The sequence below is a fragment of the Gracilinanus agilis genome, chromosome 1, assembly GCF_016433145.1.
Source record: "Gracilinanus agilis isolate LMUSP501 chromosome 1, AgileGrace, whole genome shotgun sequence".
Lineage (NCBI taxonomy): Eukaryota > Metazoa > Chordata > Mammalia > Didelphimorphia > Didelphidae > Gracilinanus > Gracilinanus agilis.
The window spans coordinates 122,520,639-122,544,219 of NC_058130.1; positions in this window are offsets into that span (position 1 = coordinate 122,520,639).

Here is a 23,581-nt window from a genome sequence, read left to right on the forward strand (position 1 = left end):
ATAAGAGACAGCTCTCTCTCTCTCTCTCTCTCTCTCTCTCTCTCTCTCTCTCTGTTTTTCTGTCTCTCTCCAAATTCTTGTCCATCTTCAATTCATATATCACATGGTTACTCTAGTCCAGTGATGGAGAACCTTTTAGAAACTGAGTGCCCAAACTGTAATCCTCATGTTGCATGTGAACCCCTGCATTACCCCAGGCAAGAGAGGGAGACATACTTCCATTGGGCTGCTGGGCAGAGGAGTGGGTCATGTGAGAAATGCCTTCAGGCACATGTGGAGAGGGGGAAGGCAGCAGCCCCTTCTGGCAGGCTCCAGCATGAGTGCCATAGGTTTGCCAACACAGCTCTAGTCCCATTCTCTGAAGGCCTATTACACTTTATTCTCCTTAGGCTCTCCAGTACCATAATGGGATTGGGGAGTCTAAATCTCCAGTTATTGTGTTCTCATTTTAAAGGCCTTAGATCCATTTAGCTATTAAATATCAGATTAGCTTTTACAAAGCTTTGTTTCAAAGATACAAAAGGAAGAAATGTAGAAATATTTTCTTTCAATGCTTTGGGGCATTACCTCTCAATTACATTTAAACAGCTAAGTGGTATAGTAGTTAGACCACTTTGGCTGGAGTCAGGAGACCTAGGTGTAAATATGGCTTGAGATATTTTCTTTCTACATGATCCTGGGCAAGTCACTTAACTTCTTCTAGCATCACTTTCCTCTTATGTAAAATGGGGGTAGTAATTCTCCCTTCAAGAGGTCTTAAGGGAATGAAATGAAACAATATTTGTAAAGCACTTTGCCAACTTTAAAGTGCTATGTAAATGCTATTGTTGTTGTTATTATTGTTATTATTATTATGCAGAGATCAAGTCCTACTGACCAGTATCCTCTTGTCATTTCTCCTCATGGCTTTGAAGATGGGCTGTCTATAATACCCATCACCCAATCTTGATTCCTCAACTCCCTATAGCTTGAATTTTTAAGTTGGAAACTCCATTCTCTTCACCTAAAATGGAAAAGGAATAAGGAAAAAGTCAAAACTCCAGACCAATTTCTTGGGGCTGCTTGCTTAAAGGGGAGGGAAGATGGAGGCAGCCCTTTGGTCTTCTCCACTTACCATCTGGTGTGAGTGAAGAAGTCCGTCACCCTCATACAGTAATGATGCAAAGAAGTGCCAGTGGTGTTTACATAGGCTGGTTTAGACACAAGAATATAGATCCAGATATGCAGGCAATGGGGAAAAAATGTGTGAGGAACCATTCAGAAAGTCTAAGGGCTTGACACTCAATTTTCCCAGAAGTAGGTCCCCGTCATCTCCATGTGTATTACATCTTCTTAGGTGATCTGAGCATGTGTGAAAACCCATTATAAATTACAATGCTCACCAGATTTTCTGGTGATCTAGCCAGTCTCTATATAGTCTTCTAGTTCTTGACTGGCATTTCTTTGGTCCAAGGGAAAAAAAAACACCTTTTTATTCTCTTCTAGTAGTTCTATTTTCTCTCCAGTGTAGCCTTTTCCCCTTCCTTTTTTGTTCTGTCACTGATGGATATTAGCTCTGCCTATTACCATGTCTTTCTCTTAGGGCAGACATTTTGTTTTCCCAAGTTAGCAGAATGGGATAGAAAAGGAAAAGGAGTAAATATTCTGGCACCAGCATACATTTCTGCTGTGTAGTTGGTTCACTTTGTTTTGAGGTCATATAGATGCCAAAGTATTAAATACCCTAAGGGAAATTAATCTGGTTTTAAACTTTTCATTTTTCAGGATTTAGAAAGTCTTCTCTTGCCCTAGACATGTTCTGGGTCAGGACCCCATGGATGAGTACTTCTACTTTCTCCCTGCCTCACAGGACCCCTTTTCTACCTGACCGATTTCTTCCAAATAAGATATTCTTTTGAGTCTACACAAAAATATTTAGCTACACACAATAAGAAATATTATTATATAATTCTTATATTTTTAATAACTATTATTAACATTCTAGAAGTAAAAACTCAGATCAGTAATGCTTCTGTATGTGCTCTTAGAAAATTGTCTCTGCAATTGAAAAGTTAATGATATTCACAATCACAAATCCAGTAAGTATAAAAAGTAGCCCTTGATCAGGTTTTCCTGACTCCAAGGCCAGTAAGTCACACTGCCTTTAATTAAATTATATACATATATCAATCAACAAGCACTGTACCCCTAAAAATATAAAGAAAGGCCAAAAAAGGGTCCTCAGGGAGCTTATATTCTAGTAGAAGAAAGAAAAAACCCATCTAAAATGAGTGTATAAAGAATAGAGTCAGAGTAGAAGTATATGTTATCTCCCGATAGAATATTGGCTTCTTGATTGAAGGTGCTATTTCATTAGTTAATTTTTATCATCGTACACTTAGCACCCAGTACAATGCCTTGTACAGAGCAGATAAGTAAAAATTGCTTACTGACTATTTTATTAAATATCTGGCTTTAAACTATAAGTCCCTAGAATTTTGGACAGCCTTGGTTCGTACTTGATGCTTCAGTGGATATGTGATTCTATCAATGTGGGTACTTTTGCTGGTTAGAACCACAACCAGCCCATGCCTTCTCATCCTTCATAATTCTTTTCGATGTCTTTTAATAAATCTTCCACAGAGGTTCTACCTAATGCACTGGAGGACTTCCTTTGGGTCATATAAAACCTTGTGGATACTTTTTGAAGTACTTGAAGCTATCTATCTCTTATCCCTCAATCTCACTTAATGATTCATCCATCTTTTCTTCTGGCTAACTATGTTCTTTATGATGTCTTTATTACCACTTCTAAGAAACTAGTCATTTTTGGTCATGTACAGCAGCGTACTTACCCTCCCCCTCATTCAATCACCCTTAGGGGCCTCTAACAATTTTTATTGTTTAGAGATCATGGCTTTCAGTGAATGGCAACCATGTTGTTTTCCTGGGAGAATTCTTCGGCATTTCAATGGATCTGTGAGTTCAGCAAAGGATGCATCCCTTTAATGATCCAGATCATAACCCACCCTCACTGCCTCACCCTGTGTGATTCTTGTCCAAGTTGTCTTGTAAAATTAACATGCTGGGAACCTTCCTCCAGGCCCTTAATATTCTGTGAATGCCACAGCAGTGCGTGAGTGGTCCATCTTTTGTTCTCTGCTCCGGCTACATGGCTAGCCCTTCTCCTGAATGACATCTTTTACTCTACTTGTACACGAGTCACTGAGGGTAATATCCTGCAGCCTATTTACACCCGCTATAAATCTCTCCATTGCCCTTTGGGTCACCTGCAATTTTGATGCCTTGGAGATTGTGGTGTCCCATGATTTACAGCCATATAGCATCCCTTAGAGAAAAGATTGGTGTTAAAAAGATGAGTTTTGGTTTCAGGGAGCAGCTGGCGACGGACTCGATATTGTTTGCAATACAAGAGTAAACCTCAATGAATGACTGTCAGATTCCACAGGAATCACCAGTGAATCTTTGTGCTTAGTATTAGTTCTTATGCAATGGATGATCCTTTTTATACATGAGTTTCTTTCTTAGAAAAGATGTATGCCTGACAGAGTAATATTCAGAAAAGCTCCAAATGCCTACCGTTCTCTTTCCCTTACTTCCTTCTCCCTTTCCCACGTTACAGCTTTATTTTTCCTCTCTTCCCAAGATCTCCACTGCAGCATCCTAGTTTAGCTCAGGGCATCATAAATCTATAATTCATTGGGCCAATAGGTAGTCTGTTAGCTCACTGGCATTGTCAAGGTATATAACAGAAACTCTCACCCACTCTAAATAGGGGCTGCCTCAGAAACCCTAACTGGAGCTAAGATCCATAGCCCTCCCCCCAATCCCCAGTCAAATAGGAAAACATCCACTCCACTGTGAGGTTGTTTTTCAGGCCAGAGTGAACAGAAAATAAATTTCTATCTTTGCTGGCACATTGTGAATGCTATTTCAAAGCCTTTAAATAGAGATACCCTTATTTATTTATGTCAGGATTTCTACACAGTCCCACCAGGCACTGCCTATTTGAATTTTTTCTTGATGTTTTAATTCATTGCTAGCAGAGATGTGTTTCTTAGTAGCAACATTAGTTGAAAGTCCAACTGGATCTCCAGTGCGGTTGCTAATCAGACACCTTATTTGATGTAGAATTTTAATTTCTGATTTTTCTACAAAGAAGCTGACTCTGACTATGTCTGAACTGTTATCACAGAGAGGCAAGGCCTGTTGAGGCTCCAGGAAGGAAGCAGCTGCTGCCAATAGCCCTAATGAGGGTATTAGTCTATCTGCTTCTCTGATACCATGGCCAGGTTGCTTCTAAAAAGAAGAGGAGGGGATAGCTAGGTGGCTCAGTGGATAGAGAGCCAAACTCAGAGGTCCTGGGTTCAAATATGGCATCAGACACGTCTTTGCTATGACACCAAAGGCAAATTACTTAATCCTCATTGCCTGGCCTTTTTGCCTTGTAACCAATACAAAGTATTGAGCCTAAAATGGAATGGGAGGGTTAAAAAAGAAAAAGTAGTCTAGGTTCTGAGATGATGGTCTTTAAACTGATTCTCTTAGTCTGATGGTGCAGCCACAGAATATGTTGGCCAGGAGCAAAGGTAAGAGACCTACATGAGATTGCTTTGCCTGAATAAATTTTCTTGTACGCCTGTGTTCCCCTATTTTGTGCACATCAGTGGAGATGCTCTCTATAGCTTTGATAATCAATACATTATATATATTGATAGATAGATAGATAGATAGAGGGAGAGAGAGAGAGAAAGAGAGAGAGAGAGAGAGAGAGAGAGAGAGAGAGAGAGAGAGACAGACTGACTTATGGATCCTATTGGGTTTTTTGGACCAGTATTCCACAGGACTTACGGAGCTGGAAGGAACCTTACTGATCGTTTTGTTCAAGCCCACCATTTATAGATACAAGATATGAAGTGACTTGATTGGGGTCACACAGTTTGTATGTTTCATTTTGTATGTATGTACATATTTATAGGAGAGTGCAGAAAATACACATTGGATCTATTATAAATTTTATCAACCATTTGGGAAGCTTTTTGAGTCTTCTCACTCCAAAAAAATAAAGGTCATCATTTCTCTATTTTGGATGCTATGTGGGTACCAAGAAGGGAATGCCAGCTGTTTTGAGCAATGACAGATAATATTAACTCTCTGTTCAATGAGAGTTGGGTCCAATAAATCCTGTGGTTGTCTCTGTTCAAAAATCCCCTTTCCTAGAGAGCTCCGCCAGGGTTTGTCCTGATGGTCACTTCTGTACTTTTCCTCATTTTTGCCTGAGATACCTGTTCTTGTTTTGACAGCCCCTCTTTTGCCCCTTCAGGTATATCAATCATTTTCAAGCTAGAAAGGACTCACAAGATCATCTAAATCAATGTCCTCCTTTTGCTCCTGAAGTAACAAAAGCCCTAGGGCAGCTGCAGGGATGTAGCGGTTGGGGTGCTGAGCCTGGAGTCAGGAAATCTCATCGTCCTAAGTTTAAATGTGGCCCCAGACACTGGCTATGTGACCTGTGTGCCCCTGGGTAAGTCACTTAACCCTGTTTTCCTCAGTTTTCTCATCTGGAAAATAAGCCAGAGAAGAAAATGGAAAATCACTCCAATATCTTTGCCAAGAAAACCCCAAATGGAATTACAGTCAGACATAACTGAAAAAGACTGAACAGAATGTAAGCCTGGAGAAGAGGAAGGATTTGGCCATTATCACATAGGTAGCAAGGGGTCAAACTAATTCTTTTTCCCCGTATAGTCTGCCTGTCCTCTTTTTTTTGTTTTATAGTGTCCATACTTATTCCCAAGTCTGACTAAACATGAAGAATAGTTGCTGTTTTTTTTTTTTTTTTTTTTTTTTTTTTTTTTTTTTTTGCAGTTCTCTTCTTCTAGTTCTCCATAGCTATAGGCAATAAACTCTCCTCTCTTTTTCTCAATCAGGTTATCATGGGCTTCTGCTAATTCTAAGGGAATCTCTGCTCTATGGACCACAGCAGTGCTGCCTATCCAATATTATAACCCATTGTGTCCTGGTTTGTGCCCTTGAATTTTGTCAAGTAAGACTAGTGAGGACAGATTCAGTTTTTCTAGGGTTCAACAATAGTCAATTATTCAATATGCTTTTTAAAGCACTTCCAGGCACTGTGCTAGTTGCTGAGAATATATACAGAAAAAAGAAATGGTCCCTTAGGAACTTGCATTCTATTGGGGATAAAGCATATGCACATAGAAAATTAAACACAAGATACATTTAAGTGATTTATAGAGAGAAGAAGCTAGTAAGTACAAGGATTAGAGTAAACTTCCTGCAGTAGGTATTGTATTAACCTTTAAAGAAACTGAGATTTCTGCTACCCAGAGGTGAAGGACAACTTTCTAGGTGTAGGGAGTAGGGTATATGTGCAAAATTGTGGATATACAAGAGAAAATGTTTTGAATAGACAACAGCAAGCAGACCTATATAGAGTGGTTTTGAGTTTAGAGCTATCTCCTACCCTTTGGCATGCCACTGATATTTATAGCTGCCTGAAAAAGATTTATTGGTTCAAAGGTGGAAGACATGCACGTGTTCAAACAAAAGCTTATAAGACTTCCCCAGACATTGAATAGTTCTAACGATGGTTTGATGAGTTAAGGGTAAGTGAAACAGAAATTTATTGATTTGATTTCCTGTGTAATACACATGGGTTTACAAAGTCGAGGAAGAGCACAATTTGAAGACAATGGATTTGAAAAATAGGTAGGGAAACTTTGCCAAAACAGTCAAGTTCCTTCAACTCAAGTACAGAATATTTATGACTGTCAATAAATATCTGTTGACCTTGTTGGCTTCCATAGTACTGCTCTTAGTATTAGAAGACAACTTCTGCCTTAAAAGAATAGAGGATTTTTTTAATTCATATTCAGCTTTAGCCGAAATAAAACATTCAAATGGTTTTCTGAGGCACCTAAGATCCCTAAGACTGAGGGGGAATTACCCATTCATGGGAGCTGACCATTTGTAAAGAATATTTGTTGTAGAGGGAATAATCACTCCAGACAGGTGAGATATTTTCCCACTCATCCTTCTCCCATGAAAAGGTGAAAATGTGTACAGGTCAGGAGTTAGAACCAATAAAGAGAAATGGAGTTGGTAAGGATAGCTTAGGTAAGGGGTAGCTAGATGACTCAGTGGATAGAGTGCTGGACCTGAAGTCAGGAAGACATGAATTCAAATACAGCCTCAGGCACTTGCTAGCTGTTTGACTTTGGGATATATATATATATATATATCGAGAGAGAGAGAGAGAGAGAGAGAGCGAGAGAGAGAGAGAGAGAGAGAGATACCAAAGATAGAGATCTACCTCTATGTGTACATATAGAGTTATAGATCTATATATAAAACCTTGAGTTATTTAATCCCTCTTGGCCTCAGTTTCCTCATTTGTACAATGATAGAGCTGGACCAGATGGCTTCTGGGGTCTTTTCTAGATCTCTATCTATAAGCCTATGTACAAATCAATGTTCCTCACCTGAAAGACTTAAGAACTAAGTTGTCTGGTTCCTCTCCAGAGGAAGGATTAGATCTAGGACCTGTAATTTTTCCCTGGATCCTGCTGTTGACTTCATTGGAATTTCCAAAACAAAACAATGAAAACAGTAAGAGCCATCGGCAGAACTTCAGAGACCAAAACATTTTCTGAATTTTCTCCAAAGAAAGCTGCTTGAGAGAAAACAGCATCCACTGAATTAGGAAGATTTAAGTGGGCAAAATTTGGTAAGCTGACCTAAAGCCTGGTAGCTAGATATTCCAGTCGACAAAGTACCTGGATTAGTATCAGAAAGTAAAAACCTGAGTTTAATTCTGATCTCAGACACTTACTAGTTGTGTGACCTGAGGAAGACACTTAACTCTGCTTGCCTCAGTTTCCTTGTCTATAAAATTGACTGGAGAAGAAAATGACAAACCACTCTACTATTTTTACCAAGAAAACTCAAATGGGGTCAAGAAGCGTCAGACAGAACAGCAACAATCTAAAGACTATGAAGTTAAGCATCATTTTTGAGGCCACAGCATTGGCATAATGAGAGAGAATGAAAATATTAAGTCATGATTCATAACTCCAACCTGGGAAAAGCCAAATGCCAAAGTGCAAAGGCACTAGTCAGACCACGGCAGAGTACTGCCAAGAAACAAGGGACACAGGTTCTTATTCCCATGTCAGGAAAGAGCCCAAATGGAAGCTCTAGACCTTTGTGAACATGCCAGTATTATTCACCAATGCTGGAAAAGGAAAGCAACTGCCTTAACCTCTGTACTGAGGGCCGGCTCAAAAACCTTAAGATGTTTGTTGAAATCCATTATTTCTTGCAGCACAAAAGAGCCCTGCCGTTTCATTTGAACTTTGTATTTGATCAGTTAATGAAGAAATCCAGTGTTTATTCTGAATCGCTGCTAAAGCCACATCTTGACTTATTGACTGCTCCGGCTTTGACTGAGCAAATTACTTACCATTGTGGAGCCGTCGGAATATGCCACTCTACGAGCAGTTTTCCCCCAAGTTCTCCTTTATTGATTTTGTAAAAACCACAATATCTACGACGAAACAATGAAGCTGTTTCTCATTTACATGGGTGAAGTATTTTCAACTCTGCATTCCCCTTCTGAATAATATGCTTCCACATGAAAGCCATTAATCCTTGCTGAATTTTAACAAATCTAAAGAGGCTCTCCATCAATTTCATGTGTGTGCAGGGCTGGGAAGGGGTGCTTTGTACAAACTTTTAATTTTATAATGGAGTTCTTTGCTTCAAATGGGCTTTTGACCTAGCTAATTTAATTGTCTTTTGGGGTAACAAAATAAAACAAAAAAAGAATCTGAAAATCAACTTAGTTTAAGAGAGCAATGTTAAGCCTTGCTTGGTCAGGAGCATGGTCTTTCATATTTTACAAAATTTGTTCTTACAAAATTTATTATATCTGACATTTATAGGGATGGGCACAAATCTGTAATTTGCTTTGTGTAGGGAAGAACTCTCTCTCTACTAATGGAGATTGGCATCTTCTCTGAAATGCATAGTTTTAGAGAACTGTCCAGAACACCAGAGTGCCCTTGTCTGATAGCCAGGATATGACCATGATGAGGCTTAAATCTGGATGTTCCTGGCTCCAAGGCTAACTCTCTATTCACTATGCCATGATCACTTTCCTATAGTGCCATTTCATTTAATTCTTATGACAACTGCCCCAGTGGTGTGCTATATGATTATCCCCCTTTTAGAGATGAAGAAACTGAGTCTCACTGAGGTTAAATGTCTTATTCAGGTCTCACAGATAGCATCTGAATTTTAATTTTAATTGATTTTTTAATCGATAATTTTAATTGGTAGCTCTTAACTCTAAGACTAGAACTCAATCCACTATGCCATCTTGTATAAATACTTTTTGGATTTTTTCAGTCATCAGTAATGTGACCATAAATATGTTGCCTTTTTGGCCACAATGTGCAAAGACCACAGAAGAGATCAGAGCCTGGTGTGCTATATCATGCCATGATTGGTTTTCCTGATCATTGTTGAGTGTTAGGACTCTGTTGCAGTGGTTGGACTCATGGCAGTGTGTATATGTGTTGAAGGGTGACAAGCGAGTGATGAATTTCACTGATCATTTTTGATAGAAATGACAATTTTTGACCAGCACTGTGGAACTATGCTCGAATCTCAGTTCTCCAACTAATTATTCATGTGGACACTCCACCTATCTAAGGCTCTATTTCATCATCTGGAAAAGGAATGATAATTCTTACACTATCTTCATCTGAGAGATGCAAATATAACAGATGTACTACATGTAGCCAAACATGGGACTGGTCAAAAGTGTTTATCCTGAAGAAGAATTGGGGTAGGGAGAGAGCAGATAGAGTGTAGGAGAGATTAATTGGTATTTATAAATACCAAAAGGGCAGTGGTATGAGGAAATATTATATTCTGCTTGGAGAAAATCAGAATTTACCAGTTAGAAGTTACATGAAGAGATGGGTGGTGGGATGCAGAAAGTGATGCATAAATATATTATGTTATATATATATATGTATATATATATATTAATCCCTCAGCACTCTGATCTTCTGCTCAACCTCCCATTTCATACCATCTGTGAGTACACAGAAGGGTAAGGATTCAGATGTAGTAAAAACAGCTTTCTAGGGAATCAGGCAACCAGCCACACATGAGAATAATTGTTGCAATGTTGACTGTCAGGAAAATTATTTTGGCTTGCCACCTGATTCAGGTGTTGCAGAAATGTGGGCTTTGGTACCCACTGGCTCTCTTCTATAATGACCTTTCTGCTTCATCCAATATGAAGCCTGTATCAGTGACCTTCCAGGATAATGGGTATTACTGTTCATTTAGTCCCAAGACCAGTTAACAGTATCATATCTAAGGACATGACTGTGCTAATCCATTTTTTTCACTTAATAATTTGTTTTCTCTTTTATTACTATGAACTTGATAAGTATTAACAAACATGAACATTTTCACATTCACAGAAAAAAAAGGCCACATGTGAAATTGTAGATCTCTATTATATACAGCTTTTGGAACATATATATTTCAAGTTTAACATGTTAGTTCCAACACTTCTTTGCTTGTCTGGGTCCCATTCTTAATTTTCTTTTGTCCTTTTTATTTGTTGTATTCACATCTGGACTCTGTGCGGATTATACAATCTACTTACAGGACAAATTATTTTTTTACCAGTTAAATTTTATGATGACACTGCTGAGGATCATCTTTTCTTTATTTTTCCTTCCATCACATAGCTCTCTCAGACCAAAAAAATGTTTATTTTAAAATATTTTTATTTTTAAATTTTTATTCTAAAAATAAGGACGGAAGCCCAGAGGAAAAGAGAGGATAAGTTGCTTAAGGACATTGACTCTGTCTTTCATTTTCTTGACAGCTAATAACAACAAGGTGGCATAGCAGATAGAATAATGGGTCTAGAGTCAGGAAGACAAGTTCAAATAGTCCTCAGGCACTTACTAGCTGTGTGACTCTGAGCAAGTCATTTGCTTCAGTTCCTCATCTATAAAATGGAGACATGCTAGAGAAGGGAATGGCAAACCACTCCACTGTTTTTGCCAAGAAAGCCCCATGGACAATGTCTATGGGATCTCTTAGAATCAGATATGGCTAAACACCAATAACAAAAAGCTTGGTATGTAGGTGGTACTCAACAAACCTTTGTTCCGTAGGATGGAGATCTGTCTTTGCTGGGCTATGTCAGAATTTGAAGGAGGACCATTGGATAAAAAGAAAAAGATCACAGGATTACTGATTCAGAGTTGGAAGGAATGTCGGAGGCCATCTAAACCAATTCGACTCATGTTACAAGTGAGAAAGATGAGGCTAACAAGTTTAAGGGACTTAAGCAAGACCATTTAGGTGAAATCTGAACCCAAGACATCTTACTCAAGAGTCAGTATTCTTTCTCCTGTACCATAAATATCTTATCTCTGTTTTTTTCTCATATCTGATCCCAGATCAAAGAAAATAGTATTTTAAATATATTCATACTGTAGAAACGGAACACTTTATTTTCAAATGAGGATTTCTATTCTCCTGATCTTATAAATCTTACCACTAGAACACTGATACAGGTTCAGACTGAAACCTTTATATTAGACTCCAGGTAGAAATTGTATATTAACACCAAAGGTTTATAATGCTTCAAGAGAGCTTGGCTTTCTCTGAGGGAGCTTAAAGAACTTTCCAAAATCTCCCAAATCTGTAGACTATCTTTTGGGGGAGGAGCTGGGAGGTGGCAGATCTCTGAGAAAGCAAGAGCACTTTAGATCTGGCAGGAAAGTCTGTGTCCCCTTTTGATGTCAATCACTGAGAAGCACAGATTAGTTCTCAGCAAGGAGTAAAATCTCTAAACCTGTGAAGTAAACACAAGCAATATTGTTATTGGTTTTATAGATAGAAATAAGTTGCAAAAATGGTTCCAAAAGAAATCATGAACAACATCTGCATTTTTTTCCCAGGTAATCTTTTTCCTTGGCTCCCCCATCCCTACAAATCCACACTCAGGAAAAGACTAGCTTGACTAAATCTGAAATAAACAAGCCAATATGTCTTATACTACTTAGAAATAGTATTTGTTTGGACTCATAAAATCTTAGATGTATAAAGGGTCATTTAGGTCTACCACAATCTCAAGCATGAATACTCTCTGTAACATTTCCCTCTCTCCACAAGGTGTGATCATCCAGTTTCTTTCAACTTTAATAGCCAAGATATTCTGCCTTATGCTCAGATAAAATCTGCCTCTGCCCCTGCCTCATAGAACTTCTAACAAATGGTTCTAATTTTTTAAAAGTAGAATAAATCTAATCTTTCATTCATGTCATAGACCTTCAACTATTTGTAAATAGCAATTACTCTCTCCCATGTAGTAGTTACCCCTTTCCCACAAGTCTTCATTTCTCCAGGCTAGGCATCCCTAATTCTTTCAACCATTCCTTGTTCACCATAGCTTCAAGTTTCCTCACTTGGGCAGGCAATCTTTTTTTTTTTTTTAAACACCTTATCTTCCATCTTGGAATCAACACTGTATATTGGTTCCAAGGCAGAAGAACAGTAAGTACTAGGCAATGGGGATTAAGTAACTTGCCCGGGATCACCCAGCTAGGAAGTGTTTAAGGTCAAATTTGAACCCAGGTCTGACTCTCAATCCACTGAGCCACCTAGCTGCCCCTTGGGCAGCCTCCTTTGGTCATTATCTAGCATGTCCTATATTTGAATTTTTGCTCTGATATTTGCTACTTGTGTGATCCTGGGCACATGATTTAACCTCTGAACCTCAGTTTCCCTGCTTATAAAATATGAATATTATAAACATATATTCAAAACTTACAGAGTTGTGAGGAAAACACTTTGCATACCTTAAAGTGCTACACAAATATGAGTTTGTGTGTATATGAGCTATTAATTTCTCCAGCTGCAATATAGTATGGCATACTAGATCAAGAGCTAGTCTTGATGTTGGAGGAGGTATTACCTCTGGCACATACTGGCTATGTGACCCAAGGCACCAACGCTCTGGTTAACTCTCTAAGATGCTAAGTTGAAGAGAAAGTGCTTATCTACAATGGAAGAGGAAAATTCTCATCCTGAGTTTTCTATACTGATGAAATCATAGATCTGGTGAGAAAGAAAAAAAAGAAAATGGTGAATTTTTTTTCAGGAAACAGTAAGAATTTGGTCAGCTATATTTATTGTGGGCCATTATTTTCTTACTAATAATATCCCAGAGGGAAAGAAAAAGACCAACAGATATTTCTCTCCAATTTGACCCAGATAAAATTGATAAAGGAGGATGGATGTGTATTTCTCTTTTATAAAATTAAATCAAGTCAGAAACCTGGCATATTTCTCAAAAACATTCAGTTAAATCTGAAAGTCTTCCATTATGAGAAAATTGGGGTGGGGGTAGGGGAAGAAATGTCTTCCTATCATTTATAGGGAACAAAGCACATGAGCCAGTGTATTACATTTTATTTTCTTTTTTATAGGGACTAATGGTCATTTCTATTCTTCAGACCCAAGTTGAGAATTTAACTTGTTGGAGTTGTTTACATACAGGTTTAAACAGTTAATTAAGGCTGACAACTCAAGAGGTTCAATTCAGCACACATTTCACAGAATCCATGATTTGGAGAGTTACAAGGGATATTTCCAGAGATCTAACTCAACCCCTACCTAGAGGGAATCTTCATGATAACATACCTAACCACTGATGTTCCAGGCTCAGTGTGAAGAGTCCCCCAGTGAGAGGGATCTCCCCTCTTCCCCAGGCAGCCTGGTATACTTCTGAACAGCTCCTATTACTAGGAAGTTTGTCCTGATAGAAAGCCTGAAATAGCTTCTTTGAGATTTTACCTAATGCTCCTGGTTTTGTTCTCTAGGGACAAAGAGAACAAGTCTTATCCATCTTCCATGTGATACCTCAACAAATACTTTAATGTCAATTATTTCTTCTCTCATCACCAGTTTTCTTATCTCCAGTTTAACATGCACAGTTTCTTCAACCAATCTTCATATGACTCATTTGTTAAGCATCTACTATGTCCAAGATACTGTGTTAGAGACTGGGAATTTTTGTTGTTCAGTCATTTCAATCATGTCCAACTCTTTGTGAACCCATTTGGGGTTTTCTTGGCAAAGATACTGATGTGGTTTTCCATTTCCTTCTCCAGCTCAGTTCACAGATGAGGAACTGGGACAAACAAGGTTAAATGACTTGCCCAGGTTCACAGAGCAAGTAAGCATCTGAAGTCATATTTGAACTCATGAAGATGAGTCTTCTTGATTCCAACCCCAGTGCTCTAGCCACCATGCTGCCTAGCTGACACTGGGGATGCAAAGACAAAAGCAAAACAATGCCTATCCTCAAGGAACTTATGTTCCACTGAGAGAATACAACATGTAAACATATTTTAAAAAAGACAAAGCAAAGTAATTTCAGGATGGAGTAATTTGGAACTGGAAATAAGAGGAAAAAACATCCAAAGGTAGGTGACCTTTGAGCTGAGCTGTGAAAGAAATTTAAGATTTTTAAGATGGCAGAGGCCAGGAGAAAGTGAATTACAGGGAGCATCTTGTACCAATGAATGTAGAAATAGCTAGTGGGTTAGTTTAGATGGAATATAGAATGCATGCAGCAGAGTAACATGAAATAAGTTTGAAAATATGGTTGAAATTAAGCTAGTGGAAGGCTTTCAATGCCAGGCTGAGGAGTTTGTATTTTATCCTGGAGCCAAGAGGGAACAATTGAAGGATTTGAAGCCGGAGAGTGAAGTGGTCAAATCCATGTTTAGGAATATCACTTTGAAAGTAATATGAAAGTTGGACTGAGAGGCAAAGAAACTGGAAATAGGGAGAGCAATAAGGATTTGCTCCAAAAATCTAGATGAAAAGTGTTGAGACAGAACCTGAATTAGGACAGGGATGCTATAGATAGAAGAGGACATCTGTGATGTTGTAGATAGAATTAAGAAAATTTGGCAATTTATTGGATATGTAGGTAAAAGAGAAGGAAGGCTCAACAATGACTCTGAGTTGCCAAATCTGAATGACTGTAAAGATGGCACAAAGAAAGTAATGGCCATTTAAAAATGCACAAAATAAGTGCCCTATACACAGAAAAAATTTGGGAAATCAGAATAGTATTTCACAACTCACAAAGTCATAATAAATGTTGCTTCTTCAGGGCTTTTTTTTTTTTTTTTTTTTAAGGACTAGGTATCCCCATCTTGACCATGTGAGCATTGACTCCTTTTGTTTCTAACCGAGCTGATTTGCCTCTCTTTGGGTCTCCTAAGGAGGAGTCACCATATTAATGCTGAATGCTGAACTTCATGGAAGCACCATCATTGTAGCTCATTGTAGCTCAGAATGCTAAAGTTCAAGAGATCTACCAGCCCCTACCTCCTTCGTGACAGGGATTACAGTTGGGCAAGACTATTTCCAATTGTTCCTGTTATGGTTGCCCCAGTAGTCCAAGTTGAGGAAAGCAACTGTGGAATAATTTTTTCAGGTCAAACCACATCACAGGAACCCAAATATATGTTTCGTGGCCATTTTTTTTCCATAACAAGAGAGTATATGCAGGGAGTTCAGAGTCTAATAGGAAAACAGAAATACTTAATCATGCAAATGTATACACTGGGGGAAAGGGGGGAAAAATCACAAGATAGATGAGTCAAAAAAGAATGATTGTGATCTGGCCTCAGACACTCCCTAGCTGTGTGGCACTGGGCAAGTCACTTAATTCCAGTTTCCTAGCCCTCACTGCTCTTCTGCTTGGAATCTATACTTGGTATCAATTCTAAAACAGAAGATAAGGGTTAAAAAAAGGGAGAGAGAATGGTTGTGCAAGCAATAGGTTGATCTCCATTAATGACAGGTTAGTAATAAGTTATTTAAAAAAATAATTGTTCTCAAGAATTCATTCAATTCTACTTTAAACAAAATTTAAAAGCTTGATTTTTGTCAATATAGCCTCAGGATTTGTCTTTGCATTACAAAAATAATGGTTGTTTTGGTCAATACCATTCATTTCAACAAAAACACAAACCTTTCTAAAAGAAATAGCCCAACTGAAAATTTGGCCTTGTAAGATCAGTAAAAAAACACAAATGTACCAGGCCTAGAATCAGGAAGACTCATATTCCTAAGTTCAAATCTGGTCTCAGACATTAACTATGTGACACTGGACAAATCACTTAATCCCACTTGTCTCAGTTGGAGAAGAAAATGGCAAGCCACTCCTGTATCTTTGCTAAGAAAACCCCAAATGGGGTCCTGAAGAGTCGATCACAACTAAAAAAGAACTGAACAACAATGCAAAATAATTTCAAGGAGTTATTTCAGCTAGAGGGTTCAGGATGTTCTCTAGTAGAAAGTTTTTTTTTTAAACTTTAAGTTAAATCTTGAAAAAGCTTGGGTTTTTAAGAGGCAAAGGTGAAGAGGAAATGCTTTCAGGAATGAGGGAAAACTTTCGTAAAGGCATGGAGATGAGAGATGAAATATTATCTGTTTAGAATAGGTGGTAGACAGAGGTACTAGGGAGCCAAGTTTCTCTCTTGCTTTGTCATGTAACAATACAATACAATCAATTCCCTTTCACCTCTCTGAGCAAATCCTGTGCTGTGTGTGTGTGTGTGTGTGTGTGTGTGTGTGTGTGTGTGTGTGTTGCTAAGGTTCCTACCACGTAGTGTCATGGCAGACTGACATAGGCATCCACGAGCCCCATCAGTGCACTTATCCCTGAGTGGTGCTCAGAGTAGTCATTTCCATGACACATTTTCTTTTTTTTTTTGTGGCAGCCCCACACTGGGCTTGTCAAGGCTGCAGAGACTAGGATGGCAGCTCATGATTCAATCACCTTTCACCACTGATTTCTTCTCCAGGTGGAATATTTCCTGGGTTTCACCTGAAATATCTGAGAAGTTCATTTCAAAATCAAAATGAAGAAGGCTGAGATTAATGTAGGTGTCTCTCTGTAATTCATTTGAAACTACCATATTATTGCATCTGTTAAAAATCACTCTATGTAGCCTAATATAACAAGGGAAATACTTTGTTCAAGCACTCTGGAGGTCAGACAAACAATGGAAATTATGGGCTTTCAAAATCCAGTTGACTCTCTACTATCTGTGCTAATGGAGAGGAACATGGCACTAATATGCCTTAGCAATGGAAGCCTCCATTCTCTGTGTTGGGATATAGATAGTTTTGGAAAGCTCGTGATTATTTCTAGTACACTGATTTTCCTAATTATATTTTGCTTATGCTAACGTTAACATTAGCTTACATTCCCTGAGCAGTCACTATATAACTAAGGGAAAGTGACCCAGAAATGTAGGGGGTGGGGGAAGGACCATCCTTCAGCAATGGCAGAGTGGCTGGTCTACCAGGATCATACAGTCTGAGCTGGAAGGAACCTTGGAAGTCATCTAGTCCAGCCTCTTCATTTTGTAGATTAATGAACTAGGACCCAGGGAAGGGACATCACTCATTCAATGTCTCATGGGTAGTAAGTAGGCAGCAGAACCATGATATGGGCTCAGGCCCACTGTGTGAAGCTCTTCCTCTTACACTCTACTACACTCTCTGGGTTTGATTTCAGGATTATTAGAACCCTTCTCTTTCCCAAAATATGCACAAAACTCCTTATTTTCTTAATCATTAATGCTAAATTTCTAGATTTAAAACTGGAAAAAACATTAGGACTTATTTGATATAACTCTCACATTTCATGGTGGAGTAAACTGAGATCCAGGGATTTGAATTGAGTTGCCCAGAATTCCACAGGTTTATTTATTTATTTAAATAACTCTTAACTTCTATTTTGTAATCAATACTATATATTAAGGGCTAGGCAATGGGGGTCAAGTGACTTGCCCAGAAGTTTCTGAGGCCAGATTTTAACTCAGAACTTCCTATTTCTGGGCCTATCTCTCAATCCACTAATCCACCTAGCTGTCCCTAGTTCCATAGATTTCTAACCTGAATGACAGAACCATTGGATCATAGAATTAGAGCTGTGAGGGAACTCAGAGGTCACATAGTCCAAATGGGCAGCTAGATGGTACAGTGGATAGAGTGTCTGGTCACATTTCAAGAAGATTCTTTCTTGAGTACAAATCTGGCCTCAGACATTTACTAGCTGTATTACCTTGGTCAAGTCACTTTGCCTCACTTTCCTCATATATAAAATGAGCTGGTAAAGGAAATGGCAAAGCAAGAGAGTATCTTTACCAAGAAAATCTCAAATTGGTTTACTAAGAGTCAGATACGACTGAAAAATGACTGAACAACAAAAAAATAGTTCAAAGCCCTCATTTTGCAGATGATGAAATAAAGGGCCTGGTAGGTTAATTTACTTCTTGAACAAACAAAAGTTTTAAGATTTATAGGCCAGATTCAAACTTTGGTCATCTTCAAATATAATGTTCTTTCTACTGAATGCTATTCCACAGTTAACTTCATTCCTTCAATTAAGGATTTTTGTCATCTGTTGAAATATTATGAGTCAAAGTAAGCAGTGATAGACTCTTTTTCTCTTTACGTATATATATATATGTATATATATATATTTATACATATTTTAGTGGGAATGAGTTTATCATATTTTTTCCTAGTCTAGCAGAATCTAATAGCCAAAAGGGAACTTTGATTTTATTCTTGGATTATATAGATTTTAGATTAGTTTATATTCTTGATCAATGGCTTCTTTGTCCTTTAGAACTCTCTTAGGACTTTTGAAACTTTAACTTTCCTTTTGGGTGATATTATTGTGTTTTATATGTATTTTAATTCTATTATTAGCCTCTGAAATAAATGAAATATGTAACTGAAATACCAGGATGGTTCAAGGAATAGGTTCAGGGCCAGTATCTGAAGATATCACAGGGTTTGGGAAGGACAACAGGTTATAGGTTAACAGGCTAACAAATACAGTCCAGGCAAAGGTAAGAAACACAGGGATGGTTTGGTTTATTAAAAAAGAGAAGGTAGGAAAGGGAATTTGAATAACTTTATCTAATATTCACTAACTAACCTTCCCAGCAGATTTACAGTTGTTCCCTCATGGGAAGCCTTCAGAGAGATTTTAGCTACACTGTCCTTTACCTTTCTACTTGAAGTCCCAGGCCCCAAATAAACTCCTCTAACCCAAATCACCCCTTAGATGCTAATAGAGGTGTTAAGGTTGGAAGCTAAGCAGGAACAGGGCTCAGGGAGAGGTTCTTATGAACAGTTGTCATGATTCAAGCAGCTCGGTAGATGTATCTCTCAGCCAGCAGGAAAAAGGATAACCAGGTACAGGCAGGATGGGATGCTATAGCAGAAGGAAAGCCACAGGAGAGAAGCCAAGCTCACTAGGTCCACCCCAGGAGACAAGACAAGACTCTAGGCTTAACTGTCTATTAGGAAACAGCCCAGTCACTTCTGCAGAATTCCAGAACCTTCCCATCTCTGCATCTTTCCCAGATCCTGCTCATATGCTCTCTTTCCTTATAACACCTCTTACTAGACTAAATTTAACGAAGGTACCTTGTTTTACCTTAATATTGTTCCTTCTCCAACACCCAGTAGAAAGTTCTGCATACAATGTGCATAATAAGTATTTGTTAAATGGATCTTCTATTAAAAAAAAAAAGAAGGCTCAGGGTTAGTGAATTTGATTTTTCATTTTGAGTCATCAAGACTGAAAGATTATTTGAGGATAAGGACTAAAGCTGACATATAATGAGAGTTCAATAAATATTTGTTAATCTTAAGAATACTGTTAAAGCGATATGTCACTTACACATATTTTGTATTTCCATTTTTTAATAACAAGTTTTTTTTAAACAAAGTGTTTTTTTCCCTACTCTGTAGGATGTAAGGCAGGAACTATTCCATCTTTGTCTTTGTATCTCCGGGATATAAGATGGTGGCTAGCACACAGGTTAGCTTCAATGCTTGCTGAATTGAATAATCAAAAAAGTAAATAAAATAAATGAATCTCATGTGAATCTCCCCAAAAGGAGAAGCATAAAGAAAAATTTGAGGATAGTGATAAGCTAACAAGAGTCAGAAAGGGAGGAAGGGAGGTACAGGAAACAAAGACAAGTGACCCTTCAAATCAACTTTTCCTACACTACAGATTTCTTTAGCACTGGCTGACTAGTTGGGGATGGCAGTGGTTCATTCCTAGATAAAGTTTGTGGTAGGGAAATGGGCAAATGGGCATGAGTAGGATTGGAGGTGTTGGGAGAAGAAACTAAAGAGGCAGAAGGAAAGACAGCCCAGGATTTGGGATCTACTATGGTTTATATAGATGATCGTCCTTGCCCTAATGTTGGTAATGATCCAGATGTGTTTATCACCTTAAGAATTTTCCAACTGATTTCTCATAATCTCACCTGACCCTCATCATAGCCACGATGAGTGAGGCAGAACAAACACTCCTCCTTCTACACAGATGTGGTGGAAATCATAGAAAAAGGGGAAAGATCTATATGTACAAATAATTTTTTTTATCAGCTCTTTTCATTCTGATCAAACTTAGAAACTAAGGTGCTTAAATCCTATAAGGATATGACTGAACAAATTGTAATGTATGAATGGAATGGAATATGATGGTGCCATAAGAAAAAGTAAATGGAGAGTAATAGAGCAAACTGAGGAGACCTCTAAGAATTGATTCAGAGTGAAGAATTAGGGGCACCATTTACAAAATGACGTTATTATTGAAAAAATAACTTTGAAAGCCTTTAGAACTCTTATCAGTACAATGACAAATCACAAGCCCAGAAGTCTGAAAACGAAACATGCAGCATCCACCTCCTGATAAACTTAGAGGTGATGAACTTTAATTGGAACCAGAAACAACTAAATTTTGGTTATGTCCAATGTTCAAATTTGTTTTGTTGAACTATGCATATTTATGGCAAAGGTTTTATTTTTTCTTAAATTAGAAGGGGAGCAGAACAAGAAAGGAAACTTCTCCAATTTCCCTGAGGACATGTAATTGAAAAAACATTTAAGAAAAGTATAAGGAGAGCAGGGAAAGTGTTAGATTATAAATGAATGAAAAATAAATACATTTTTAAAAATGTTATAACAAGTTCAGGCAGGTTCAGTGATTAGATTAAGGTCATAATACTAGAAAATAGAAGAGTTGGAACTAGAACTAAAACTGGGACCCAAGTCCCAGGCTAGTGCTCTCTGTAAGTATCAGATGACTAAAAGGTGATTAGCTACTAGGAAAAATAAATAGGTGAAAACACACAGACAAACACACTCACTTGGCAAAACTGGATGTTAAAGGGTGCACATTCTGATCATGGCCAGTAAACACCACAAAAGATAGAAGGACTGGCTTCCAAATTCCCTCAAATGATTCAGTGTGCCCTTGCACAAATCTACTGAAAAGGGGCTATCTTGGAACATGCCAAGAAAAGCAGCTGCAGGACATGCTTCAACCCCCTCCCCCCCTTTTCAATTGCTGAGCAAAGTCTAGTTCTTTCATCTTCCTCTGCACCTTGTGAATGGCCCAGCATCCTCACCGTGACTCAGGAAGCGGTTGCTGAGGAACTCATGCAGAGTCCTAAGAGCTGTGGTCCTCAGCCACCTCAATTCTTCCTTTATTTCAGGCACATGCAAAGTACCTTTACTCTGAGGATGTAGTTTCATTAACAGAATTGCTAGTTTGGGGAAAATCTTATTTGCCATGAGAATGGAGTATATTTCCCCTTTATCTCAGCTTTTCAAATGTGCCATTATTAGTAAATCTCCAAGGTGTAGAAAGCCAAATAAATGCTTTGTATATAACCTATCAATGGAGCATCAAATAATTATAGTAGTAATACCTAGCACTTATATAGTGCTTTAAATACATTATTGATTTGATCCCCAAAAGAACCCCACTTGTGGGACAGTGGCTATATATCTGTATCTAATCTATGTAATTATGTATCTTTATCTATCTATCTATCTACCTATCTGTCTACCAGTCTCTCTCTCTCTCTTTCTCTCTCTCTCTCTCTCTCTCTCTCTCTCTGTCTCTCTCTCTGTCTCTCTCTCTGTCTCTCTCTCTCTCTCTCTCTCTCTCTCTCTCTCTCTCTCTCTCTCTCTCTCTCTTTCTCTCTCTCTCTCTCTCTCAATTTATATCTTAAGATGAAACCAAGAGGCTAAATGACTTGTCTAGGGTCACAAAGCTAGTAGATATTTGTATCAGATTTTGAACTCAGATCTTCTTCACTTTAAAACTGGCCCTCTATTCATCATGCCACTTAGATGTCAGCTGAATGAATTCAGCATACATTTATTATTTTCAAGGCAATGGGTTTTATGTAGGGTCCTACTCTCAAGGAATTTGTAGTCTAACAGAGTACAGGGAACAATTATATAAATAACAGTGATGGAGTCAAGTATGTGCCAAAAAGGGTAAAGACAAGGGCTATGAAAAATTAAAGAAGGAAGAATGATTTAAGACTTGAAAGGCTCTTAAAGATAGAAGCCAGCATTGTGAGGAAAATGTAGTCCACAGAAGTGGTGATTTGGTTAGTCACACTTTGAGTAAGTGCTCAGGTAAAATTTGAACCCAGATCATAAGATTACTTTTAGCTGAAAGAGGGAGAAAGAAGAAAAGTTTAGGTGAGATTTCATGGAGAGATGACACCTGAGTTAAGCCTTAAAAGGAGGTAGAGACTTCAACAAGTCAGGTAGAGGATGGCGAGATACAAAGTTCATGTGAGACATGGAAAAGGCTATGAACAACAGCAATAAAGGTCAATATGGAAACAAGGAAAGAGTTTAACTTGATTGAATAATAGATTGTATTGTATGAGAAAACGGGAGCCAGGCAGGCTGGGGCCAGGTGGAGAGCCTTGAATGCAGAGTAAGGAGAATATTGAGCAAGGTAATAGAGAGGCATTGAAGGTATTTTGGATAAAGGTATGATATTTATAATAGTCTTATAAAATTATTATAGATGTGACAAGCTAAGATCTTAGGCAGAAGTGCTGAGATCAAGGATTTTTAAAATCAGAAAGCAATTTGGATTAAGTCCAGAATAATAAGAAATCTATATGGTCAGGAATATGTGCCTTACCAAGTGAAATCATGTCTTCCCTAGTATAAACTGAAGGCTTAAGTAAAATCAAAAAGGCACAGAATCAGAGTACATCAATCTCTTCATCATGTTGTGTTTGTCTGATCTATGTTAAAAAAATTAACAGTTCATTCTGAAAATACAAAAGGAAAAAAATCAATAGTGCTACTATGATTTATAATGGTATAGTCTCCATTTCATGAATATTTCATTAGGGAAATGTGAAAGCCATCAGATATTTTCCGAGCTCATTCTTCAATCATGTGTGATTAATTCATAAACGGACAGATACACATCATTAATGAAAATCACTGAGAGTGTGGGAACAGCATGAGGTCTCCAAAACAAATATACTATAATTTCAGAATGCTTCAGAGAAATTCCAAAATGGAAGGGTGTTGGGTTGGGGAGGAGAAGAAGCTTGGTCAATTATTCACT